At 47.8% G+C, this 7,496-nt stretch overlaps 1 long non-coding RNA gene across 4 annotated transcripts; it reads left to right on the forward strand.

Moving 5' to 3' along the window:
• The first annotated feature begins 3,900 nt into the window (after nucleotides 1–3,900).
• Nucleotides 3,901–6,996, forward strand: LOC123135067 (uncharacterized). Of its 4 annotated transcripts, XR_006465830.1 has the most exons (4): nucleotides 3,901–4,190; nucleotides 4,404–4,543; nucleotides 5,674–5,932; nucleotides 6,718–6,996. It is a non-coding gene; the product is annotated as an uncharacterized lncRNA (long non-coding RNA). The 4 variants fall into 4 exon arrangements; XR_006465845.1 differs by having other exon boundaries at nucleotides 3,901–4,543; nucleotides 5,661–5,932; XR_006465820.1 differs by having other exon boundaries at nucleotides 3,901–4,543.
• The last annotated feature ends 500 nt before the right edge of the window (nucleotides 6,997–7,496 follow it).

The following is a 7,496-nucleotide window of genomic DNA, read 5'->3' on the forward strand; positions in this document are numbered from 1 at the left end:
TCCATACCATGGGGTCCTGTTCAACCACCCCTCCACGGGCACCCCTCCATCGTCTACTGTTCATCCAGCCCTCCACACCATGGGGTCCTGTTCAACCACCCCTCCAGAGGCAACACCACGGGGTCCTGTTCATCCATCCCCACCGGGAACTATTCATCCAACCCCCCATCAACGCTCACTGTTCATCCAAAGGCAGCATCGATCGGCTTCAGATAGCAGCAGTAGTGAAGGAATCGCTCGATCGGGTTCAGTTAACAGCCATCGATCGATCGCTCGGGTTCAGTAACGCGTAGCCTGCAGTGCAATCGCTCGGGTTCAGTTAGGGCCCAACGCCTCGCTCGGGTTCAGTTAGAGCCAACGCCTCACACACGCGCGCGTACGTGTACGAGAGAAACGCGCATCACTCGGCCCCCGACCTCCCACCGTAACCGGGAACTCCTCGAAATTTTCCTCCCCCTCGCTTCTACCACGGTTTTTTCCGTCATGGACGGCCCAAAGAATGTCATGCAGCTGCGTCTCCGGCCCGCCCAGGACGAAAAGCCCATTTTCTGTCATGATTTTTTGTCATAGAAGTAGGAGCCCACCACATCTATGATGATACCGGGTTTTGTCACAATTATCGTCATAGAAGTGTCATATGTATGACAGAAAAAAAATTCGTTCGGCCCAAAATGTCACGGATGTGTCTTTTTTTGTAGTGACACCAGCCCACTAAGGGGCTGTGCACCCCTCCCACCCCATCTCACGTAACCAGGAGAGGTGGGAGCGCCTCCCCTAGGGCAGCCTCCCCTCCTGGCTTGGGGGGCAAGTCTCCTAGGGGTGGGGGCACCCAAAACCCATCTAGGGTTCCCTCCCTGGCCGCCGTCCCTCCTCTAGATGGGATCTGAAGGGGCCGGCCCCCTATCCCCTTCTCCTATAAATAGTAGGGGTGGGAGGGCTGCGGGGAGACCAAGAGACATCCCCTGGCGCAGCCCCTTCCCTTCTCCTACAACTCCTCCTCCTCCGTAGCGCTTGGCGAAGCCCTGCCGGAGAACCACGAGCTCCAGCACCACCACGTCGTCATGCTATCGTAGTTCTCCCTCAACTTCTCCTCTCCCCTTGCTGGATCAAGAAGGAGGAGATGTCCCCGGGCTGTACATGTGTTGAACGCGGAGGCGCCGTTGTTCGGCGCTTAGATCGGAATCGAACGCGATTTGAATTGCTGTGTGTACGACTCCACCAACCGCGTTCTTGTAACACTTTCGCTTAGCGATCTTCAAGGGTATGAAGATGCACTCCCTCTCTCTCGTTGCTAGTATCTCCTAGATTGATCTTGGTGACACGTAGGAATTTTTTGAATTATTGCTACGTTACCCAACACTTACGCAGTCCAACCCGGCGCGCGCCGCTCAGTCGCTGACGTCTATTAAACTTCGGCTGATGCATACGACGCAGAACGCCCATACAATGCCCACGTGATGGTTAGTGCTATCAGGCCAGAGGCCCCTCAGATCAAATATCCAAATCGTAGTGGATTAGGACCGCGCAGTAACAAGTAGAGGCTCACGAAAGATGTGACCCCGTTGCCCCGTCTCGAGGGCATGCGGCAAGGGCTAAGAATGCCCGGCCACGCCTCATAATTATCTTGTAGGCACCTTCCAGGTCAACCCGACTCCACATCACTCGCAATTATGCTCGCGCGGGTACCCCTCAGGGTCGACCCGTCTTTAGTAACATGGTTCAGTGTAAAGTCATACTAACCATAGTAACTGTGTGTCCAAACATCAAGGGGAAACCCGAGGAATCACCCCCGGTGAATTCCACTCGATGTAATCTTCAAGGTGAATGTAAGAGGGACTACCCTCGAGGTTCACACTTGAGGGGTTGCACGACAGAGTCGTATTGGAAGTGGTTAAGGCGGAATCAGCCTCAATGACCACGACCGAATAACTACACTAGCGGGTTAACATCAGAAGTGCTGATGAGGCCTCACCCTCGGCACTCGATAGTAACCTAGTAGTGTCGACCAACTAAGGGGAAGTGATGTGCGGTGTCGGGGCCTGGTCTTCGATCCCGTTGATCGGGTCTTCAATGATGAAGCAGGGGCAACAAGGACAAGGTGGGGGTCACTGATGGATCACTAACCAACCTATACTAAGAAGTTTAGGATAAGCAGGGTAGGTAACAATGAGCAGGTTACAAAAGCAGGCTATGCTTCAGAATAGCAGCAAACAATAACAGTAGCAAAATCTAATGCAAGAATGAGAGAATGGAATGGGCGATATCGGGATGATCAAAGGGGGAGCTTGCCTGGTTGCTCTGGCAAGGAGGGTCGTCGTCGACGTAGTCGATCACCGGGGCATCACCGGCCTCGGGGTCTACCAGAGAGAAGAGGGGGAAGAAACAGTAAATATAAGCAAACAAAAGCAACGCTAAGCATGGCAAGACGATAAGCAGAACTAGGGTCGACCTAACATAGTACTACACATTGCAAACGGAGGGGATAAACATCCGAGGATGAATCCCCGACTTGGGTGGACTCCGGACAAAGGGAAAGAGGGGGAAAGTTCCAAGTTCAGCATGCTAGGGGCATGTGACGGATGAACGGACCACATATTCAGATTCGTTAGAAAACATTTTCATCCGAGTTACGGTTTATTTACTACGAATTTCTAAAGATTAAACAATTTTCTGGAATTACTTAAATTAACAGAAAAGGAATATGACATCAGCAAGGTGTCAGCATGACATCAGCAGGTCAACATACTCGCTGACCAGGTCAAAACTGACCTGTGGGTCCAACATGTCATAGATAGAGGGCTAACAGTGGGTTATTTTAATTAAACGTGGTTAATTAGCAGCTGGGCCCCACATGTCAGTGACTATTTAGCTTAACTAATTATTTTTAATTATAAAACATTTTAATTAGCTTAATTACGCGGTGGGGCATGCATGTCAATGGCACTGGGCTGCCCAGTCAGCAGTTGACTGGGTCAACCTAGTCAACTAGGGCCCATGGGGCCCACTGGCAGTGAGCCAGGGGTGGGGCCCGGCCAGCCACGTCAGCAGGGCACCGAAGAGGGGCTCCGGCGAGCTCCAGTGCGGCAGTGAGGCGCGGGTGAGCTTCGGGTTTCGCCCACATGGCATCTCTGGGGCTGTGGTTTGGCTCGTTCGAACGGCCAGTCCACACCGCGTCGAATGGAGGTGGTGGCGTGGCCGGGGACTGCCGGGAACGATGCCGGCGACGAGCAGAAGCGGCGCCAGAGTTTGGGCTCGAGCGGGTGCGACGTTAGAGCGCGCAAGTGACCAAACTAACCAGCTAGGCGGGTGCTGCGCGATGCGGTGAAGCTAACGGGCATACACCCATGACCAATTGGTCACCGGAGACTCGCCGGCGACGAGCTCCACGCCGCTGCGTTCAAGCGCGTGTGGGGAAAGCAGCTAGGGGGCGCGCCAGAGTCAACAAGGAGAGGGAGAAGGATGAGGGGCTCACCGAGCGGCACATGGAGGCCAGTGATAGGCTTTGTAGCAGCAGGGGGGTCGCCGGAGAGGAGGAAGATGGCGGCGACCGTGGTGGATGGAGGCTGAAGACGGGACGATGGCGACGTTGATGGGGCTTCCCTGCCTTGTTCCGGTGAGGTAGTTGACGAAGGCGTCGACGGCGCGCCTCCTGGACCTGCTGGCGAGGTGCGGGGTGAGCGGTGGACGCGTCATCGGCCTCGGTTGAGGAGGGGAGGGAATCTGGAGAGCGAGGGAGAGATCGACGAGGGAGAGAGAGGGCAAGCACTACAAGAAATCTGTTAATACATGACGGATTTCTCATGACAAATTCAAAAACTGTCACGGATGACCTAGTACAGCCCGCAAACCCACAAAAGCCCGCCCAAACCCATCCTCGTATATACAAACCTAACCCTAAGACGCTTCTTCCCCAATCTCTCTCCCCCTCCGCCGCCACCCCCTCGTCTTGTCACTCCTCCTAGATCGGCTCCTCTCTCGCTCCTCCATGATCCCCACCTAGATTCGCTCCTCTCTCCCTCCTCTATCCCCACCTATATTCACTCCTCTCTCCCTTCTCCTCGATGCTGATTTTTTAGAGCAAGCAGATTGGATCGATGGTGACCGCATGAGCGTGCCGCTGCCGCATGGAATCGCCTTGCCGCTGCGTGGAGTCGCTTTGTCGCCGCCGCCCGTTGCCACTTGCCAGCATGGTAACTTCGTCCCAACCACTGCTCACCTCCAGGTCCTCTCGTGTTGCTGCTTGTCGTGGTCATCTTGTCCGCTGGGCGCTTGCTTCCTACTGACATACTACATGTGTGCTTGCTGCTACCGTAGTACATGCATGCTTGTTGTTTCCGTAGTACATATGTGGTTGCTAGGTGATGGGCTGCGTGCTTGCGTGATTGATTTCCTTCATCTTGCAGGTGCACACATGCACCTAACATCCAGGGAAGTCCACCATCTGAACCACCACGACCATCCCTCTTGGCTAGCACAAGCAGCGCCATCGGCACTTCGGAAGTGAAGGTAAGCAGCCAAGAACTGGAGAAAATCCTGAATTTGTGTAAGTGTTTTCTTATTGATACAATTTTTTTATTTGTATTTGTCGTATATATGGTTTAAAAACACTAAAAGAAAACATATCTTCCTAAAAGATATGTCTGCAGATGAAGACAAGTTGTGTGGTAGTTCACGTTCAGTCCTTAACAAAAAATTAGACCATGCCAGTGATGAATAAAGCATATTAGTGTTCTTCTCCTTCCTGTTGTTATAAATCGGGCATATCTCTATATATTTTTATATTATTTACCACTTTACTCCCTGGCATAGTTGCAAACTAATAATTGACGTTGTGTATGCTCTTCACTGAGAAGTGGCTGTTTGATACAGTCTACCAGTGTGCATTTTTATTTGCTGTAGAACTTGTCTAAGTTAGATGTACTCATCTTTGTTGCTATTAGGATCAAGTATCAATGCTTACATTCGGTAAAAAAAATCTCCTTCGGCTTTAGTGTATTGTTAAGGTTCTGATAAATTCAGATATACTACCTCCATTTCAAAATATAATGCGTTTTTTGTAGGCTAAACTGAGGTAGTATTTCTTAGTTTTGACAATGCCTCGCTTAATACTGATCGGTAATCATGAATTTGTTTTCCTGCATATATCTGTACATGTTCCTATCTGAATTAATGCTGGACGTTTTTTGGTGTGTGCGTGTGATATTCAGGTCACATTTTCGCAATATATGTTGGTTTATGGTCTTGTTTGAAACTTATGCAATTCGACATACCACAGCAAGCTTTAGAAGTAACTTCCTTCCATCTACAAAAGCTGAGAGGGAGGGGGAGAGGCACACAATTTTACCACCGAATAAGCTGCTCCCTGACCTGGAGGGGGAGGCACAAGATTCACCACTGAATAAGCTAATACACTCAACATGATTGAGGCTCTAAAATGAAATAATGAAAGTGTAGCAATCTGCAGCTTTGGAGATTTAGAGGCACACAAAGATAATGAGATAGTGTAATAATCTGCAGCTTCGAAAATTTTGATTTTTGTTTGCAGCAAATAACAATATTGGTGTTTTCATTGCACTTTGGCCTCCAATGAAATTCTTCTTTGTGTCAATAATAATTCTCTATCAAAAGTTTTAGTTTAACAGTATACTAATTTTTGTCAGTTGCTTTGCCCAGGTCTATCTCATGGACACCCAGGTTGATATACAGTTTTCTCAACACCCAGATTTGTGGAGCATGATGTTGGACAATTAGGATGGGACTGCATACCTTTAGATTTTGGTGCTGAGATTTGTGTGCCCCTCGCTACATGTAAGCCACGTTTATGATGTTGATCCTTCTGCTATGGATTGTAGTTTGGTTCCACTACTAGCGCCTTGAAGACTAAGGATGGTGTTGTCCTGGCTGTGAGAAACGTATCACCTCACCACTGCTGGTAATTTTGCATCTCCACTTATTGCTTTATTATCGTTCCAGTCGAATACAAATTCTTCAGCTATATATTTAACTGTTGATGATCTCTTGTGGCTGCAAGAGAAATGTATGGGCAAAATGTCAACATTCTTAGATAGGTCAATTGCCGTGTCCTTCCTAGCCTTTTGATTTTATTTTTACTATATCTTTTTTGTTCTAAGTTTCAACTATCAAGTCTCAACAAGATGTGGACATTGTTCTTCAGGGCATATATGCTTTCTTAATGCTCTAACAGGGTAGATTCTGTGGTTGGTTAACCTAATTTATGAAAATCGGTGGTACCCAAAGGCGCCATTCAATAAGTATTGAAAAGTTGATCCATTCCTACTCACTGCACTGGAAAAATATTGTACAACTGGACAACTGTAGCTGTTTGTCGCTGTTTGTCTTCTCAACGCATAACTATCCCTTCTTGTATCTTCATAACATATCATCAGGGAGCATTGGACATATGACAATTGAATGAATCTTGTGCACTGCATTATGTATTGTCCCCCTTTGTGAGACAAGTGTTTTTCTATTTCTTGTTTGGACGATATGCAAAGTACTTAGCATTTCATTGTTTACTCATAACTTGGTTGTGTTAATTAATACAGATCTACATGATACTTATATGTAGCAAATACTATGCTAGTGTAAGATCTAAGAATTTTGGACAACACGCGATTTATTTTTAAATTTGTTGCACTTCTCTTACATCTATCTATTCATATCTACAAATATCTAACGGTCTTGTAAATATGCTAGGTATGATTGCATAGCGGGCTACTTGGTGCTGCCCATCACAATCTGCATGACGTGATAGATAGCGTCCATCAGGAGTGTCGATGGCAAGAACATGAATAACTACTTCAATAGTTTGAATGTACAGTTTGTGTGAACTGGATTGTACTATTTCTTAATTTTTTGAGTGATATTTTGTTAAGCTATGTTGTAAAATTACCATTGTATGGAGGTTTTTGTAAACTACTATATTGTAGATACCTCTCGATGGTTGAATGAAACTTTGGAAATACTTTTGTCTTGGGCCAAAGTTTGCATTATGATTTCTATAATGCATTATGCTTAAAAATGTACTTGGTGAAAATTAGGCCGAATTAAATAGGCTAATGGGCTGAACTAAATTTAAATTTTGCTTAAAACGGTGATAGTTTCTATGACGAAAAATAGATGTCCACGTTGGCAGCCACGTCAATCCAGTTGCTTAATTGATGATCCTATGTGGTGTCGTTGCATGACGGTTTATTCCGTCACAATGATTTGGGCCTTGGGCGGGCCTTGAGCAGATCCATGATGGCCAAGATCCGTCATGGTCAGTATGATGTCAAATTATGACACGATATACATGACATATTTCAAGTCCAGCATGGGTGGGCACCCATGACAGTTTTCTGTTGGTCTGTGACGGATGATGACCGTCATGTATTAACAGATTTCTTGTAGTGAAGTGGGCGAGTGGGGAGGGAGCCCGAGGCGTTGGGGCTGCCCTTATCCCCTTGCTGGCGACGTCGCAGCATGGGGCACCG

This window comes from Triticum aestivum, chromosome 1A (genome assembly GCF_018294505.1).
Source record: "Triticum aestivum cultivar Chinese Spring chromosome 1A, IWGSC CS RefSeq v2.1, whole genome shotgun sequence".
In the NCBI taxonomy this organism is placed as follows: domain Eukaryota; kingdom Viridiplantae; phylum Streptophyta; class Magnoliopsida; order Poales; family Poaceae; genus Triticum; species Triticum aestivum.